This window comes from Falco cherrug, chromosome 9 (genome assembly GCF_023634085.1).
Source record: "Falco cherrug isolate bFalChe1 chromosome 9, bFalChe1.pri, whole genome shotgun sequence".
Classification (NCBI taxonomy): domain Eukaryota; kingdom Metazoa; phylum Chordata; class Aves; order Falconiformes; family Falconidae; genus Falco; species Falco cherrug.
This window is the reverse complement of record NC_073705.1, coordinates 40,310,785-40,331,045: the sequence shown is the minus strand read 5'-3', so window position 1 is coordinate 40,331,045 and position 20,261 is coordinate 40,310,785.

Here is a 20,261-nt window from a genome sequence, read left to right as displayed (position 1 = left end):
AAAACTTACTGTAGGGGTAAGGAACGGGTAAGAGAAAAAGCGCTGAAGTTTGCTCAGGAGCTCATCCCATGGGTGTGACAGAAGAATGTGGCTGTTTCAAACTAGAGCTCTTGAGAAATGGTAGTTCACACTTGAACTAACTCAAAGCAGATTTCTTCATGTCATCCCACCAAGCAGAAACAATTTGATTTGATTCAAACTACTTGAAACAAGATATTTTGGTCTTGGTTTCCCATAAAAATGCTCATTAACGAAACCAATATTTTTCTGAAACTGTATTTTTCATGTAGGAATGGATCCTGTAGCTGCAAAAAAGTTAAATAACATAGTCTTAGTACAGGCTTGCTATTCTCCTGCCTTCTTCTCCTGTGTGTTAGTTCTCCAAATGTTTTAGTCTTACCTCTGAATGTTTAAAGATAATTTAATTAGCAGCAAGGGCTTCTCCTGTCTAGGAAAATCCCATGCAATTTTATTAAGGGGAAAAATGGAAAAGGATAAAGATCAGGACCATCATTTTTAATTCAGTATCTCTCTCTCTAGTGTCTCATTATCCTCCTTGTAAATGATTCATGGGCAATAATTGTCTGTGAAGAACAAATGGCTGCCCTATTCCCAAATCTCCCACACTTACCCTTGAGCTACCTTTATTTTGGATTAAGACTTTCCCCTACAAAATCTGCACAAATGTCTCTCCCCTTGGCCATTTCCAGGCAGAAGAGGAAAGCTGGCTTGGAATTTTTTAGTAGATAGTTGTTGGGGATGGTCGCACTCACCTGGCTCTGTCAGCAGGTTGCTCTGTGGTCCAGGGTAACTCCTCTTCGATCTCACACATTGTCAGCAAGGTGTCATGCAGAAGATTGTTACCCAGAAAATGCCCTACCTGAGAGCCTTTCGTGATGGGATTGCAAATGAGGAGGGTTGCCCTTGCTCCAGGAACAATATTTGCAAGGTGAAGCAGCCGAGGATGTTACCTCTGCTCCTTTCCTCAGGCTGATGTGTGTTAGGGTTTGCACTCAGGAAGACCTTGAGAAGCCACAAAGATCAACCTGGGAGCAGATGCCAGAGCACAGTGACTATCATGGCTAGTTGTCTTCTGTTTTAACACCTGTGAAAGTCCAACCACAGTGTGAGCTCTTAAACTCAGCCAGGAAAGAGAGGCTGTGCTTGACACTTCTCTCCCATGCAGGGACACTGAGGAAAATCTCTCACTGTGCACTTGACATCTTGAAAAAGGCTTTTTTGGAAGCTTGAAGGATCCTTCCTCTGGCTTTTCTGGTCCTCTCGTGGCTGGCTAAAATAAATCCTGCTTTTTAATCCTTAGATTCAGACACTGTGAGGCAAATTCACTGTCCCCTGGCCGAGTGAGAGTTGGTGAATGTGTGTAGTTTAAGAACAGATGTGAACCCTTCCTTGTGAACCTAAATCCAACTACAAGTCTTTTAATGAAGAGCCTCCTACAGTCTGTGCCAGGGCTATTTGTGTCCCACTTATTACACATCATTGCAGGCATGAGCTGCTGCTTGTAGCTCACCTGACACAGCTTTTCTAGCAGGTGAATGCATAAATGAGGATGATGTGTGTATGTCTCGAGTTGCTTCAGCAAGACACTGTAGGGAATCAGATGGGGTAAGGATCTGCCTACTCTTAAAATAGCTCCGTAAAGTGTTAGCGTGGGAGAAGGGAGCTCTAGCTACTCTGCAGTGCTACTCTGCTACCTTAAGGCTCAGTCAGTGCATTTTGGTCCTCTCACATGCTCCCACCCTCTGTGATGGGTTTGCTGCATGGTAAGTTGCACATCACAAATATTTCTCCCAGTTTGCCATCTCACTGAAAACTGTTTCTTGCATGCTTTCTTTTCTATATGGATACCAGTTCCTTCTCACCCTAACACTTCATGCAACAGTCACTCCTCATGAGAAGCTGTTCCCTTGCTTGTTCCGGGACCCTGATTTTTACCCTACAGTTTTATCCCATATATATTTAATATTATGTATGTGTTATATATATATATTATATTATGTATGTGTTATATATATATGTATGTATATATGTATGTGTTATATATATATATTTATTTCTTTTCTTTTCTCTGCTATGGGCGTGATGATCTAATACAGTGACCAAGGGTGCTGCCGAGCTCAGAGTGGTCATTATGACCCTGGGAGAGAAGGAGGTGCTGTGTTGGTACCCATTCTTTTGCCTTTGGAGTGCCATGGCTGCGGTGCTGCTATGAATGCTCTGCTCTTCCCATGTGTGGGTGCTGAAATGCATTGTTCAGGTAGGCCTTCAGAGCACTTATTTACAGACAGCTTTGTTCCTGTGCAAATTTGAGGTTGCAGTTGAAGAGCAGGGTAGGAAAAGTGGTAAATAGATTCTGTAGGGGTTGAAGGGTCCAAGATGTGTGTAAAAAGCTTTAAGAACTCCTGCTGGCCTCCTGGAATAGGCAAGCAAATTACTGCCTCAGACAAATGTCTAGGCTGCAAGATAACTCTTTGTTGAACAGGCCAGTCTAAATGGGCTGGTAACTGTCTTAGAGACATGGTGGGCATTTTCCCTTTTAAAACATTGCTTTCCTATTAAACTGTTGAGTCTCCTTCGTCTGGTTACTCAAGATAATTTGTTACTCTTTCTTTAATAGCAATTGAAATGAACTTATGTGAAGTATGTTTCCTTATTGCTAGGAATCATACTTGAATTATCTTAAATTTTTGGGTACCAGCTTGTAATTTCTCTCAGCATTACTTGTGGCATGTTATCATACCATTTTCCTTAGCCTGCCTTTCCAGTCCTGGCAGTAGTTTTGTGTGTGTTGATTTTGAATGCTGCCTTATACTACAGCAAAGTAGGATTTAAAGAGATGCTTTCTAAGGTCTTCAGCCAACTCCTTTGGAGAGAGACAAGTTGTACCACAGGGCTGTGGTGTAACCCAGCCACTTTGAGGTCTGCTGTTGTGATTTAAGTTTGGCAGCAGTTGCACTGCTGCCCTTTAAATCTGTGGCAAAGCCGATAGCTATCATGTTGCAATGGGTGTGATAACAAAAAAAATCACCTGTTCTTCTTAGAGGAAAAAGGGGGGGGATGCATAAAGGCTCTGTGTTCACTGGTAGACCAGGAATAGGTTTTACTTGATCTCTGTAGCAATTTGCAAATTAACATTCTGACATTGGTAACAGTCCCCAAAATCACAGCTGTGATAATGTTCCTGTGTATTGATTACAGAGATTCTCAGGAAAGAAAGGTGCGTGTTAATCAATGAAATCTCCACTGAAAGTATTAGTCTGCAAGTAAGAGTCCCTTTTAAAATCAAATCTTTGTTTCCAAATGGATATGTGGTTGCCACAGTGTGTGGGCTCGAGTCTTCTATAGTATAATCCAGTCACCTATATAGAGTTAACTTACTCTCTCAGGACAGTGAATGAAAAAGTTTCAATTACAACTCCATTTCTTTCCAGTAGGAACCATAAATGTATTTTAAGTTGGTCTATGATACTCTAGTTTAGCTCACTGAATTGCTCATCAATAGCTTAATTTATTTTCCTTGGAGACCCTCAAAGAATTATTTGAGTGGCCTTGTGGAAATACATTGCAGAGGAAGGGTTCACTTGGAAGCTTTAGTGATAGAATAGAAATTCGTGTACTTAGGTGCATCTGCCCATGAACAAGTGTTATCCAAGAGTGTACATCTGACTCCATGGAACCAGGAAACTGCTGTGATAAGGAAGCTTCGGCGTCTTAACAGTCTATTGGACATCAAAACAAGTATCTTTGGGATGATCTATTTCTAATCCTGTAGTTATAGTGAGTCTTTGCCTGGATCCCATACTGCCCCTGAATAGTATTTCCTGTTGACTAATAGCTCATCAGTACTCTTCACTTAGCTCTGTTAATATGCCACTCAAAACATGCAGTGAAGATGAGGTCCAGGAGCAGAATGACCTTAATTATCAGATGAAAGGTGTAGCAGTGCTAAGGTCTTCCTGGCTTTGCAACTGAAATGATCTTAAAAGCAAAAATTTCCATCCTATAATTACTAAGCCAAAATGTACTTCCATAATTAGCAATGCAGCTCACCCTTCAAGATGATTTCTGCCAAATGCCTCCCTCTCAGCACTCATCCATATCACCTCCTGCCCTCCTGCACCAGCTTTGGTATGCCAGGAGCTCCTGCAGCATCTCCCTGCAGATGAAGGACCCTCATTTCAAGAGCAGCTCAGAAAAAGCGGTGTGGCAGGAGTCTTGGGCTTTGCACTCACAGACGCACCTTTTGTTTCTGCCCAGTGTGTGGTCATTTCTACTTTCAAATGTACTGGATACATTACAAAATTAAGCAGGAACCTTCCTTTTTAGAAATAAATGCTAACTGAACTAGACAACAATAAAAAACTGTTGCAAACTGATTTATTACAGACCATTAAAAATATTTGATCTCAATTTTATACGTCAATACTTCTGTACTTCTGTATAATCAGATTGTGATTATAGAGTGATCCCATTTGAAATGTGGTGAATTTTAATTGTGCCTCACAAAATGTTATTTTGTTTTATTACGAGAGTTTGCCTGAAAAAACAAGTTGTGATTTGTAGTCATTTGGAGCTAGGTATTGTGTTAATGAGAACATCATAACAATGAATATTTCATGGGTATCATTGTAAGTGGACTCAACCTAAAAAACATGTGCATTAAAAGAATCACCTTTGACATTATGAAATCAAGCACCTAAAAATCTTGAAAATGCTGCAGCTAAAACCCCATTTGTGTAAACTAAGTTTTCCCTTTTTTTGGCAGGTGAGAGGGAGCAGGTAAATAGGAGACTACCTGAGACTGTTTAAAGTTGTAGCAGTTTCCACAGTTGCTAAATAATCTGTGTTTTATTTGGTGTGTAGGGCACTGACCAGTTAACAGAGGAAGGAAGAATGTGTGTTAAATAAGGTTGTTATTTAATTTTGAAATAAGGGGTTTCCTTGTTTATTGCACAAAGTGAAAGGTGGATACTGAGCAAGAAGGTGCAGGAAGAGGCAGGTGTGAGCGCTCAGCCAGCTGGGTGCTGCACAAGGAAATGTCCTCCTTGCCAGGCCTTTGCTGCTGAGTTCCTCCGTGATGGTGAATTCAGTCACTTAACCCGGATTTCTCATAAGCCTTTTGCTAAAGTGATCACACTTTTAGGACACTTGTATTTGTGGCATAAATTAGGGCCATGTTTGCTTTAAATACAAAGTTTTTAATGATAGGTGCTCTAGGGAGAGATAGGGAGAATGACTGTAGGTGCCCCAGATTATCCCTATTTTTGAGAGTGCTGCTGTGAAGGTAGAATAAATTTGGGGAGCAATTGGAATGGAAAGCTTGAGTGCAATTGGCATGGAATGTATTTGTCCAGTTTAGGAGGAACTGTAGTACTTAAGATACTGCCGCCTTCTCCCTAATTTCCTTATCAGCTTCTTATTTTCCATGTGCTGAAAGCTCTGTCATCCCACCCTAGTGGAATAGATCATGCAGTGATCTTTTCTGCTTTGTTGCAAAGTCAGCTAAGTCAAATTAAACAGTCTTCAGGTTAAATAGCCACAAATTAACCTAGATGACTTTGTACTGAAGCTGGTGAAGAGTAGTTGCATTAAGGAGTAGTTTCTGCAAAAATTATGTTGGATGGTTGTTATAATTCCTACCGTGAAAAACACCCAGAAGAAACTAAGACTGCTAGAGCAAGATTTAAATTGTACAGAATTAATAAACAAAATTAAACAGAAAATTGACTAGGTGCTCATTACTTAAATCCAGTGTAAGATACGTAAAGGATGAAGCAGACTCACAAAAATCAGGATGGCACAGCTGTATCTGTCAAGACTACATCATAAACCACCTGTGTTAGAGGACCAAACTAGTGTTATATGTGTAATCTTGACCTGGTCTTTCTAAAGTGTTTTGCTTTGCATCTTTACGTTCTTTTAAAAGAGCTGATAACCTGCATTGAGAAGTTGCTGGGTTTTATGAAAGGGACATTAAAACTTCAGGCTTTCAGTCTTAAAGAAACCTCATCTATAGCTAGCGTGGAGAGCAGGTTGTCCTTTACCCCCATGATGAATACAGTCTGAGTGCATCTAGTACCTAGTATTGCCAGGGGCATGGTTTTAGGCCTGGGCCTAGCCAAGCCTAGAAAATTGTTAAAAGTGCTGTTTCTTGTGGGGCTCTGAGGTAAAAGCCTATTATTTTCCAGTGAAAACACTGCGGTGCCTTGGCGTCCACCAGCCAGGTGCATTTGGAAATGTCTCTTGTTGCTTAAGTTGGATAAACCAGTGGGTTTCACAAATATCCATAAAAGCAGTCAGGCAGTAGTCAACTCTCTTGTCAAATTTGGCAGGAGGATCAAAGCTTAAACCAGTACAGGCATTCCCTGCCACTGCAGAGCACTGGTGTCTGTACTGGTCTTGAACTGCGTTAGAAGTTTGCAAAACTGCTGGAAACCCTGTACATAAAGGGAGATTTTAATGATGCTATTCTCTGTTTCAAACAGCCATTTCTTATATTGCACCACAGGGAAGAGACCTCTATGCAAGAATCATTTGAATGCATTGGAAAATAGATCAAAGTGCATTGCTGTTGCAATGAAAAATCAAAACGCACAATTTATAAGCTCTTTTGTTGGACAGCACTGTCCATGATGCCCCAGTACAATATTAGAGGGACAGGTCTGTGAACACTTCCTAAAGTGGTTTTTGGCAAGGGAGTTGTGGGTGTTGGAGACAATGACACTTCAATGGCAAGTTTTTCATAATGTCTTGGAGCATGAAGCTCATTTCTTTTCCTTGTCTCTTTCCCCTCTTTGTGCCCCTTGCTCAGCCCCTGCCCCCCGCGCCCCCCCCCCCCCCCTTTTGTTGTTGTTTTAACATTTACATCTCAGCTCTCCTGTGGGTGTTAGTAAGGTTCAAATACATATTCTATTCATGTTTTTAGCAAGTACAACCCCCCAAACTAAGCTAAATTTAAGCCAAGTTCAAGTACAAATAGATACAATGCACAGTTTTCAATCATTTTTCAGTGGGTTCATAAAGACATAATGTTGGTAATGTTGCTAATTTAACAAGGAATGTTCAAGAAGTCTCCCAGAGCATGGCAGCCCTACCAGGTCTCCTGGGAGCTGGCAACTCGCTTCATTTTTACTTGCTGTCACACAGGGGATTAGATAGTCACTCAGTAAAGTGCATTTGTTCCCTCATTAAACAGTAGTAACGTACTCAAGAATGAAAATAACTTTTAAGCCAGCAATAAGAAAACCCTTTTAGCCTTTCAGATGCTTCTGCATTTGAAAAATAGTTATTCTGGTAAAGCAATGTAAAACTGTGTTTTGGAGCGTTTGTTTTTTTTTTTTTATAACCTTTTCAAATTGGTATACATTGAATACATCAAAATAAAAAAAAAATAAAGTATGTACGTTTTCTTGTCTGTTACAATTTTCAGTCATTTATCTCTTTTTCTCATTACCAGGGTGTTGCATCTGAAGTATGTGGCCATTTTATATTTTGGCTTTGGAAAGGTTTTGTTCTGGAGATGAGATTCCTGCTGTGGTTACTGCTGTATGCACAAAAACATGTGAATTTATTGTTGCCTCCATTCCTGTGGCTACAATAAATCGAAATGGGAGGGAGAACTCTCACTGTGTGCCAGTCAAGAAACAGAAAGATGTGAGGAGTGAAAATGAAGTTTAACCAAGTTGGAGAGCCCAAGGCAAAATAAGTTCCCTCTGCTTTTTGCAGAGGAGAAGGAGCTTTCCTTGGATCTCTGCTTAACTGCGGTGTTCTTGTGCAATAGTGCTGTGCTTATACTAATCAAATGGCATTCACACACAGCCCCCCTCTGTCACTATGCATTTTTAAAGACTGTCTGATCAAAGCAACTCTTGTGAATAAGTTACATTTGTTAGAAATTTATTTACGTCTTCTTGGTTCAGTTGAGTTCAGTGTGCTGGAAAAAAAAAATAAACCCCTACTTTATATTTTTCAGACACCAGATTTTTCTAATGTATTTTTATTTCCACCTCAGCTGTGAATGTTGTTTAGTTAATCTTAGTGACTGTGTGACCTGTCAGAGTTTGTGCTGAAGTAAACCTACTCAAATTAAAGCTCCCTGTAGTCAGCTGGAGGTGGGTCCTTTGTGGGCAATGCTGGGGGAACCTGACTCCATGGGTTGTAGGTGTTTTGGTGTAGGTTTGTGTGTGGGGTTGGAGGGGAGATTCAGAGAGCTTCGGCATGAGCTGAATTATACAGCCCAGGAGACCATGGCTTATCTGATTGTAACAGCCTCCAGTAGAGAATGCGATGCATGCTCACTCTCTCCCTTGTGATATTTTTCTTTAGTGTCACAACAGGTAAGCTAACCAACATCAAAGACTCATTCCAGTTATGCTCTGATGTATATTTCTCATTAACCACCTCTTAGGAATATTACACCTGCTACAAAGGCTTCTTTTATGTGTGAAATAATTGGGTCAGGGGTTTTTAATGCTATTTTTTTCATTCAAGATAAATAAGTGAAATTAAATCTAGTTAATTGAACTTGAATCTTTTCATAGCTTTTCTGTTTGAAGAGAGTAACCCTAGGCCAGCATCGGAATAACGAGCAGTCCAGTGTGCAGTGACCCATGGGGAGGTAAGACACCAGTGGGTCAAAATCCTGCTGTTTCTCAGAGTGTGGACTTGAATCTATTTCCCTCTATTTCAGGAAACAGACCCAGCCTCCAGGTCTCTTTTTCTCTGCAGAAGATGTATGTGTAAACAAATATGTGGGTGTTTTTACATAACGGAACAGTTCCAGTGGGAAAGACTGATGAATCAGAACATCTGAATTTTTGCAAATAAGTGCCCTGACAGATTTGTTGGAGGCAATTAATCTGCTTGTTAAAAACAGCCTCTGTTATGTGTACCTTCTCCTTTGAAGGTGGAAGGTCGAATGTCTTCCCCCTACCCCCTCTAATCTGGATTCGGAAAGACCTGCCCTCACACTTCGTGCGTCCTGTATCCAGGCAAAGGGCAATCTGCTCATTTGTGGCTGGATGATGATTGTTCCAAAATTTTGCCTTGCTGCAAAATTTTTTAAATATTAAAAAGAAAAATAAATACAAAAGAATAATTGTTTTCTGCTAAGTGCCACTAGGAAGTGCAGTCTGTATGACACATTAGAAATACCTAATGGTGGTTATGCTCTAATGTTCTGCATGCATCACTCAAACATCATTCCTTCCAGGAGAACAAGTAATTTGGGGTGAATATGCCACTCTTCACTTCACTTCATGCCTGGGCTGTACTAGGAAGGTTTCAGGGCAGTGTATTTGATGAAAATTGGTGAAATGTTCCCAAGTACCTCAGTGCCTAAGCTGGGGTGGTGGGGAGTGGTTTATTTTTTCGATTGTTTGTTTGCTCCCAGGTGGACCTAAAGTAACCAAGGCAGATGCTTGTGCCTACCCCAAAGACTAGTGTGTGAAGGGACAGTCGTGACAGACCTGGGTATATAGACCAGGGGTTTGCTGGTGTTCGGTTTGTAAGAATTGTGATGGCAGATGGCTAGAGAAGACTGTAGGAGGCTTTGCTTCTGGTAGCCTGCAGTTATGTCAGCAGGCAGAGATTTCTGGGCTGAATTCTTGAATTCAACTTGAGTTTAGCTCCCAAGCTCTTCTGCCCTTTCCCATGCCAGCTGCAGAGGATGGAATTTCAAACTTAATGTTTACCTCCCCTTTTTGCTTGGCTTGTTGCAAAGAAAAGCTCCTCAAGCTTAGGTTCTCCTCCTAAACCATACTTAGGCAGCCTATTTTCTACCTTTATTAATCTCATTTAAATTAAAAATAAAAGTACAGCTTACAGTAAACAGGTTTTGCTTAAATGCTTTGTTAAACAAGAAGCGACGTAATTATTTGTTCATAGAGAAACATGCATACTCTATTGAATCACTCCTTGTGCTGGTGATGGGTGCAGGTTCATGCCCTTAGTTGCTCCTCTGAATACTGATAAAATAGGAAAGTATGTAGCAGAAACCAAATTCCTGTGTGGTTTTGGGAAATTTGAGTATAAAGGGTTGACTGGAAAAATAAAAAAGGAAGGGGGGGTGGAGGCAAAAGGCTTTTTAAGAATTACTGTTTTATCCTTTTTATAGAAGGATGGATTAAAGCATTCAAATTAAAAATCATTTAAGATTAATAAAGAAGAGAGGCAACAGGAATAATTTAAATTTCCTTTGTTACCTTATATGATAGCCTTAGGACAGAATGAGAAAAATGTAGAATGTATGAATAGAAGCGTATCCATTAGGACTATACTATTTTTCCTTCCCCGACATGAATACGTAGCTACCAAAATACAGTTACAGTACAAGTACTCACTCTAAATATTAGCTATCATAATGTACAAACCACAACATGGCTGTTTGAGGGGTTCTTTTTCCTCAATGTGCAGAAGAGGTCTAGGTACCTGAACACTGTATTCATTTTAAACGTGAGTACCTGCACCAAGTTCATCCCTGTAATGATATCAGGAATCGACTTGGCTCCTGACCTGATACCAACATAGCAAGGCACTTTTGTATCAGCATAGACAAAGGTGAAGCTGACTGGAGTTCTGCAGAGCATGGTTTTGGGGGCAAGAGTAGGTTCTGCAGCAAAGAAGCTGCTGTTAGAGGATCCTGTACCGGGGCAGGGTATAAGCATGCTTTGCAACGCCTTGTATTGCTACGTTTTGCTGCATAGGGAAAAGTGTAGTTAAGACCTGGCGAAGAAAGGATGAGCAGTGCCAAATGACTGGTATCTCTATCTTTAGTGAAATCCACCGGGCAAGTGGAAAGTAGTGCTGTGGTGGTGATGGTGATGAATAGTTACTATGCTGAACTCTCTCTTCACTGACAGTGCTTTCTGTTTTGGTAGGTTAAAGTCCCTTTGGTTTTGTGCATATTTACAGTGAAAATTCCTTTTTTCTTGATGTAGGTTTTGTAATCCGTTTGCTCTAAAGGTGCTTACTTCCAGTAGGCTAATTGTATGATTCAAACTCATTAGCGTTTATGATGCTGTGTAGCTGTAATGCTCTCAGGTCTGTGCTCATGACTGTTTGTACATGTATTTCCTAGCCTGTGTCATAATATATCCGGGTTTATGATTGCTAATGAACACAGAAGGCCAATTTGCAAAGCAGAGCAGATGGACACGTAATCAGTCTAATGACTTAATGTCACAAATGAGATGACCTTGCAGTTACCTATTATTTATTTCTGCCCAGACTGTTTCTGAAACCTTAATAGAGACTCTTAGGGTTGCTGCTTCCCTACTTAGAGCAAATGCTACAGCTTTACTGCCCTAGTCACATTGGTGTATAGTTGTACAAACAGAATGATGGGTTTTCTCTAAGAAAGCTACTGCTGCATTATACCTACCTGCTGTTTTGTATTATCAGCATGCCACACAGATTGCTTTTTTCCTTGCAAATTAAGATCTTTCCCGAACACACTACTGTCATGTAGTCTTTGACGTGCATGCCATGTGTTCATGCATTTGTTCTTTAGCTTAGTACCTTTCTTCCTCCTCCTCAAATGTGTCATACCTTGTTGTGTCACCTTATTTTCAAAAATTGTTCTTTCCCTTTTCTCTTTATTATAGAAAATTTCCCTTTCCTCTTTAATATAGAAAAACATTTAGATCTGTGACTGAGTCCTTGTTAAATCAATAGGGCTTGGAGAGATGTTTAGTTGTTACATTGTGCTGGAGTAATTTGAAAAGTTAGGAGCCCAGAAACCACCATGACCTTGCTCGTTGCTTCTAAGCTTCCCAATTTTTGAATTTTTATCCCTCAAAGTATATCATTATTTAAAAAAAAAAATATGTTAGATGTGTGTGTCCCCTCCATAGTTAATTTTGTATAGCTTTTCGAAAAAAGGATACTCGGATACGTCTATTGGTTTGTGGAGAGAAAATGGGTCTCAATTCCTACTGTGCTTTACAATGCGCTTGTAAGAATGCACTGAAGTGCCTCTCTCATTCTGGCCTGAGTAGTGTTGATGTTTTCAAAAATGAATAGGTTTTCCAGCTGATAATCTCAGACCTATGAGCTTCTGCCATTTCTGTACTGCAAAATATTTCCTATTTTCCCTGCTGAAAAGAGTCAATCATCACAAGAAGTAATTGCTCATTAGTGCAGAGGGTAGGGGGGTAATAATGTGGCATCAATTATTTAATGTGCTGCTGATCTATTAATGTTGTCCTTAGGTGCATTACTGAAAGAAAAGACATGAGGCACTTAAATTCCTTTCTAGGTCTCTATTTTATCTTTGCAGTGTTTCAGAAAGTTATAAATTAGGTTGTTAACTAACTGATTTATGGGATACACTGCTTGTGCCAGTAATTTTCTGCATCAGTTGTAAATTACGTTCTTTTATTTTGCCATCTGCATAATTATATTTTACCCTTTTACCTGTGTGCACAATTTGTTACCCTGACAACCTTTATCATTCTAATGTTTTTGTGGGGTTTGTCAGTTTTTCTCATGTGAATGTGATACAGAAAAAATAATAGATATGTATCCCAGTGATAGGAAATTTTAAGTGACAACACTATCTAAGGATAAAATTAAAGAACATGTCTGAATAAAATAAATTAAAAAATTGGTTTGTAACGGCATAAAACTACATTTAAAGTAGCTTTTTTATAAACTGGAGTTAATATGGAAAACTCAGCAGTAGTGGATTTTATTATTTTTAATAGATTTACCCAGTTGAATTGATTTGACTTGTGGAAATGTGAAATGTGGGCAACTGTAGTTATTGTTGCTTTGGCTAGTTGAGTAATAATGCCCCCATTGATCATCTCCTTTGAATAGAAAAATATCCATGGGAATCTCTGTGGTACAGGTTGGATTTTCAAAATAAGTTAAAATGTATAATTCACATATACTTTAAGAAGCTATTTTCTGCACATCTAATGTATAGTCTACTGTAGGCATGGAAGGATAAAAAATTGTCTCTTTTGTATGGGGATATTGCTGTCTGTCTCTCTCTAGATATGCCTATATATAGTGAGATAATTTACTAAACCAAAAGCAAAACCAAAATTGTGCCTGTTTTCCAGTATCAGAGTAAATGATATAATTTTACTGCTATTAACCTTAAATTATATATAAAGGGCTTTATTTGTATTTTTTACCTGATAAATGGTATTCCACATCAGGCTTTACCACATAGAAACTCTACTGATGCGATATAATGAAATAGGCAACGATAATACCCTAGGACAAAAATGAAAAGATGGGATCTAAACCCTGATGTATTATGTAGAATTATTTGTTTTAGCATTAAGTTACATCACCTGACCCACAGAAAGAAAGATAGTATGTATTTTAAAAGAGACCTTAAATTCTGCTTATGATTTTTATTTCTTAAACATGCTATATCTAGAGGAATTTAAAATAACTTATTCTTGAAAATTTCATCTTGTCAGAGAGAATGATTTGATGTACAACTCGGTTCCTAAATATAAATCGAGTTTTTCTTTTTGAAGAGGCTGTGCTGGTATGCAGTTATAAGGTCATTGGTTTTGTGGGCTTTTCTTCATTTTTTTCTGATGGATGGATATTGAGTAGCTGGCTATTGCTAGTTCTTTCTCAGTCAGTTACTTTAATTGGATTTTGGCTCAAACTTTCCATAAACTAGAGACATAATGACATTTCATGAGCTTTCACAGAGACAAAGTTATACCAGCATCTTCAGAAGCAATCACATGATTTCAACTTTCTGATATAATGAAGAGGCTGAAAGCTTCATAGCCTCTGAGCTTTACAAAATGCTGAACTTCTGTTGGTTTATTAATTTTAAAGCTCAGGTAGCTTTTCCAAGCTGACATGTGCTATAAGGATGAGCTCACTTACTCACTCTGGCTCCAGTAAAATTCCAGTACTGCCCGATGGGCTTTGCCATAACAGGGTGGTCATGGCACCAAGGAACCACTGGGAAGTAGCTTTTGCCTCCTTTCCCCCAGCTCCCAAGTGTCTGCCGGGCCTGAGGTGGCAGCCAGTGCCCATTACCTGCTCAGCAGAGCTGGGTGCTGGAGTGCTGGGAAGGGTGGAGGCCACCAGCCCCTGCCTGTCCCCTCCTGCGGTCTGTTAGCTGAGGAAAAGCCGAGTCCTCCTTGGTCTGTATTAGCAGGTATAGATGTGTATTCCTGTCCTTGTATGTGCGTACGAAGGAGCTGCCAGAGAAAAAGGGCCTGATCGAGTTTAGAAAGCCCTAAATACAATCTCATAAAAGAGAAGCATTAATGTGTTTTGAAGTATGGTAAGAAGTGTATTTGTGTATATAACAGGCATACCAAATGCTTCTGCTACTCAGGCTGGGTTTACTGCATACTGTGTTTTCCTGTACTGAGGAAGAAAGGCTCACTCACCAGCCTGTGATGAGAATGTGTAAGCTGTATTTTACTCCAAAGTTGTGATTTATTCATTAGGTAATAACACATTTTCCAAATATCTAGCTGTTGTCACAAAGATTAAATTTGTTGATTTTTTAAATTGGAATTTAGAACTAAACACTCTACAATTTCTGCAGATTCGTTCTTGTAAATTCAGTAGATCAGTGATTTTCTTCTGTTAATTCAAATGTTATAATTGGTTTTGAGGGCAGATGGGGTTAGACTACCTTCTGGATTTCACTTAGATATGTTTTGGTTCCGCATGTGTATGTCTCTTTCTTGTTAAGTAGTGGTTTGTATTTAAGGGCACATCTCCCTGTTCTGTTGCTTGGGTTTGGTTTTGTTTGTGTAGTAACTGTAATAACAGGTTACCTTAAGGCAACTTGTTTCTCTTAGTCATCAGTGTGGATCCCAAATGTCTAATCTGTATGGAAACCAGCTGGTCCATCTAAAACCTTGGCAACCTTGGCCAGTTACTTGTAATTATCTTCACAGCACGTTGTTCTTTATTCTTCTAAACCTTCCTTGGCTTTAAGCTATTTATCACTTTAGAATACTAAAACGTTATTTCACTCTCTCTTTTCTCTGAATGTGTCTCATTTGAAGCTTTTAAATGTTGCGAATTCCCAGCTTAACATAATTTTTAGTAATTGTCACCAATGCATTTTGGAATCAACTTAATGCATTGGTGATTTGAAAGGGTGGTAGAAAGTACTGTGTCTGGAGTTACACAGGTTGGGGGTGTTTACTTAGCTGGAAGGAAGGACAGGATGAATTTTACCAATGTTCCATAAACTATTTATAGTAGATTTTTTCTTTGCTTTTGTCTTTCAGACCAGAAATTGATGAGGCCAGAGCTCACAATCTATTAATTGGATGTAAGAAAAAACAAAACCTTTCAGCCTCTTCATTTTAATTTTTGTATGGATTTGATAGTGAACTAAACCCATAACTTTTAAGAGACCATGTACAGCATTTTTTTTTTTAGATATTGTTTAATAAAGCTTCAGAGATGGGTAGGAAATGAAGAAGCAATGTTCACTTAAAATAACTTTTGGGAGGCAGAAACTTAGAAATCTTGTCTGCTGGTGATTTTAGCAGGTAGTTGCAGCAATATTGCCAGGACATGAGGATTCACTTGCTAGATCTGAAGTTGAAACAATTACAAAACATTAAAAAAAAAAGACAAAAGACAAGCACAGTTAACATGAAACACACTCATGCATTTCCTTCACCTCCTGAAAAGTTAGTATGAGTTTTCTTTTCTCGCATTTATCTGGTTGGGTTTTATTATATGAGCTGACTGTTTTAATGTTTGTGTTATTTAATAAGGATATACATGTATACATCTGGGTAAAATAAACAGCAAACAGCAAGGTTTGAAAGCCATGTAGTTTTATTTGTCTGCCCAAGAGGAAGAAATAAAATCCCTTCAGTTTAGAAAGTGTTTTGCGTTTGTTAGGTTTGCTGTTTGGTGTAAATATGATAGATTTTTGTAACACAGATCTAGAAAAGTTTTTTACCTAGAAAGGTGGTAACTTTGCTTCTGAGAGCAGCTTGGTCTTCCTTACAAGGACCATGTGATTTCAACATAAGTTTCCTTGTTCTGTAAAAGGCTGAATAGTGTTTTGTATTTGGGATTGTACTTACCCCTCTATATATGTGAAGTAGTGCAGGTCTCCCAAAACATAGGTAGGGAATTTTCTGTTACTGTTGTATCTGCAATTATAAGCCATAACAGACTGTGGACGATCCTCAAAGTTTAGCTGTACAAAATTATTTGATCACAAAGATATGAAAAATGCCTGTTGCTTAATGGAAAAATGATGTGTGAGTACTGGATTTGCAAAGTAACATTAAAGTGGTGGGGGCTGGCAGACTTACACAATGGAAAGATTTAAATCTATCTTGACTTTGAACATTGTGGTAATTATTACTAATGTGGATAAATGTTAGATGAGTGTGTGTGGTTTGAGGAGTACTTGCATTTGCAAGGTCCAAACCCAAGTAGAACTGAGTTTATAACTGCATTTTGGGTGGAACACATAAATACAAAGTAAAGCAAATGCTTCCTCAAGAGCTGTTTATCAATTTGTTTTTTCATCTTGGTGTTTTTATAAGCTTCCATTGATCTGTACTGTTTAAATATAATCCTGATATAGGTAACAAGATCCTCTTTGAGTGAAGGTTTCTTACTCTTCATAGAGCTTTTGAATATACAGCTTAACATTTCCATTTAATACCGTGGCTTGTAGATTTTTTACATCAACAAATTATTTTAAAAGAATACATGTTGCTTCACATGCAAAATAATTACTAATGATAACAGATTAAAGAACCAGACCTTCCATTAAAAAAAAGGTATTGGTGTGCAAAAACAGGAGGTCATTTCAGAGGCTTGTTCTGATGCAGATAGGCACCAGTTGCACAGATGTGCTTGTTTGCTTGTAGGTAACATGAAAGGGATTCCTGTACCTTGTTGTTCTCCAACATAAGAGTAAAACCTTTTTTAAAATGTTTTTAATTTGGATATATATAAATGGAATTGCAGGCTTGTGCAAGTAAGTAGAATACTGCTATAAGCTGGGTATGCCATAGCATTGGACAAAGGAGAAGTAGCAGCTACCAAACCTAAATAATTAGAAAGAAGCAATCCCCCCTCTTCCTAAATGAATCTGTGGACTTCCAGTTCACATGTATGGTTTGATGACTATAGCTTAACACTACTTGCTTATTCTTTATTTGCATTCTTTGCAAATTCTTGAGCATTTATGTGCATAAAGGCACATTCTTTATTTGCATCTGTATTCTGTATGTGATAAAATAATGTAAAGCAGCTCAGTTACAGCAGCTGGATCATATGCTCTCCCTAGCCCCAAGTGGACAGTGTCAGATGTGTTACAGTAATTTGGGCCAGTGAGCACACCTACACTGCCCAGATCTTTGTTGGCATTAACTGGCATCAGTGTCTTTGTAGCACCATGCTTTCTTCATGACACCAAGTTTCAGCATGTTTTCTTGCCTGCATGTTACACAGCTACTGAGAAGTTACTCACCTATAAAGTGCTGACAGCATGGTCATTCGTGCTGGCAATTTTTAGGGATGGCCAAAGGGAACTTGGTGAGTGTGTTTACATGAATTTCTCAGGATCTGTCTGATTAGAGCTAAAATTGCCTCCTGATTTATTGGAGCTGATGGCCCTTAAGCAAAGACCATTAGTCTGCTGAAAAACTCCCATTTGACATAAGTGGGCTCTAGACCAGGCTTCATGTCATTAAACAGCTATATTTCCTGGTTCTTGGAGATGAATGCACTAGATTCTTGCATTGATATTTGAATTAAGCATTATAAGCCTGATGTAGGAAGTAATGGGTGATATTCCGTAATGTAACTTATAAGGGAAGTTGCAATAGAAGATTATAATAGTTCCAGAGGGCTTTAGTGGTTATTAGTCTTGTCCTCCCTCTTCCCTCTGTCACCTCTCGGAGTCAGAAACTGGTGGACATGCAGAGACCACAATACTGGGGACAAATACCAATAACTTTGCAACTAGTTTGGTACATGCAAGCCTGCTGAGGCTTTGTGAAAGGTAGCTAACTGTTCTCTGTCAGCACTATGCAGTTAAAAGTATATTCAGGGGGAAAAACAACAACAGCAACAAAATTCAGTGTCTTAAAGCCTGATGTAAAATAACTTGAAAAATTCTTAGATAAGAAAGGCAATGTAGTATACAAAATTATTAAAAGAGATTGCTGTAGCTATACAAATACAAGAGTTTTCTCATAAAATGGAGATAATAGTGGAGAAATCTTTACGTATAAGAATTTCTTTTTAACTCAGAGCTTGAGGCAGATTGTACCCTTTCTTCAATTTCATACTTTTAAATATCAAATTTGAAGGCGGGGGGAAGCCATTTCAGGTAACACTTGAACTGCCTGATTTTACTTCTCTCTCTTATTTTGCAAAACCCCCCAACATCTGATGGTCCAAGTGACTAAAGTTTAGAGTTCTGGTAAGTGATAGTGCTGCATTTACAGTGAGTGTCTTCTGCCCAACTGAAGGCTGAAGCTCCTCTAATCACTTGTCAGATTTATGCCTGGTAGCAAAGTAAATGTCCGGGAGATCTCAACTGTCCACAATGGCAGATGGGTGCACTGTATAATTTCTCATTAGCATTTATGAAATGCATAGCATATATACAATCATGTCTCCTTAACATATCTACATCTCCTGAGCATTCTCAGGAGTGTTCCCACTGTCATATGTGAGTGCTTTCTTGCAGTGTCTGCCTAAGCAGTGACACTGCTGCACTACCATTTTTGTAAATGGCTTTCCCTGAGCAGGGAGGAGGTTTTTGGGGTTTTGTGATGTTTATTTCTTGGAGAGAGGAGGAAAAGAATTGAGGATAGTGTAGTAAGTCCAAGTAGCTGCTTTTTCCCCTTCCATGTGGTGAATCCTTCCATTTTTTCCTATGCACATTTATTTTGTGCGGTCTGTTCAATAGCAGAGAACAGGCAGAAGCCAGAGAGAAATTTGACTGATTTGCAAAACAGGAGTGCAGGCAATATATTTTTTGGATCCAAGTTACTTTTTATGTCCTTCCCCATTTTTCGTGGTCTTAGCATTAAAACAAGTGCATCTCAAAAAAGGTTCATCTTGTCAGTTAACTTGATGGTGGAAATACTAATCTTGCATTCTAAGCATGAATAACAAAGGCTGTAGTACAGAGAAAATTAGAGGTGAACTCGTTTTTCTTTATTCTTGATTATAGAGTTCAGCGCTTGCACTGCTCCCTTTACTGAAAGAGCCCTGTAATCACCCTCTGCAGTTCCGTTTTATGCTCTCCCACTACTCAATTAAGAGCTCATTAAACTGCACACCTGCAGTGTCTTTACACTGCACTGTCATTTTTAACCCCCTACTTCTATATAATTATAATACAGCCTGTGGAATGCTTGAGTTCAGCTGAGTAAAAATGACACTAAAAATTATTTATGAAAATAAAACTTCTGTATTGTTTAAAGCCAGTTCATAAACAAGAAGTGAAAGGTTTTTTTAGTGAGCACTGAGGAGTACAGATTATGTTTACCATGACTTTCTGAATAGGTAGGACAGGGTAGAGTGCTAACAGGTGAATTACTAGCTCATATAGCGAATTACTAGTGTGGTGATGCTCCCATTTGAGTGAGTGTGGCAGAGCAGAGGCTTGGGGACCTGCTGTAATATTAACGTTGGATGTAACTCACGAGTGTGTGTTGTTCCGTGACTTTTTGAGTGTCCCTTCTTGGCATATGAGCTTTGTTAAGTCTTGGAGGGAATATTTTGATTTTTGGTTTGCTTTGGAGGATCTGTTGCAAGTAGCATGAGTTTAGGACTTTTTCATGGTATTTTGGCAGAGATTCCCTAAAGAGTGCACTGCCTGCATGCTATTAGGGCTCAGCCATGTTCAAGGAGTAGTGTAAATATATAGGATTCACTAGGGAAACATCTGTACTTCATGTCTCTGTTTTTTCCTCCAGTCATAAGGTTTCATAATTTGCTAATGATTACTGATAATTTGCTAGTACAGCAAGAGAAGCAGCAAGAATAGTCAACCTACAGATTTGAACAATATAACCCTTAGTGCTGAGTGAAGTTTGCATATGAACTCTGGGACTTGAGGTATATTTTTCTTGCATACTTTCCTAAATTTATTTTCTTCCAAGCCCAGCGTTTAACACAACCATAGCAAGGTTTTACAGTTCTTCTTTTTCTAAACTCTTTACTTACTGTCACTGTAAGATCCCAATGGTAAAGGAGCTGCAAGAAATATCTGCTTAGCTTGAATAACGATTTAG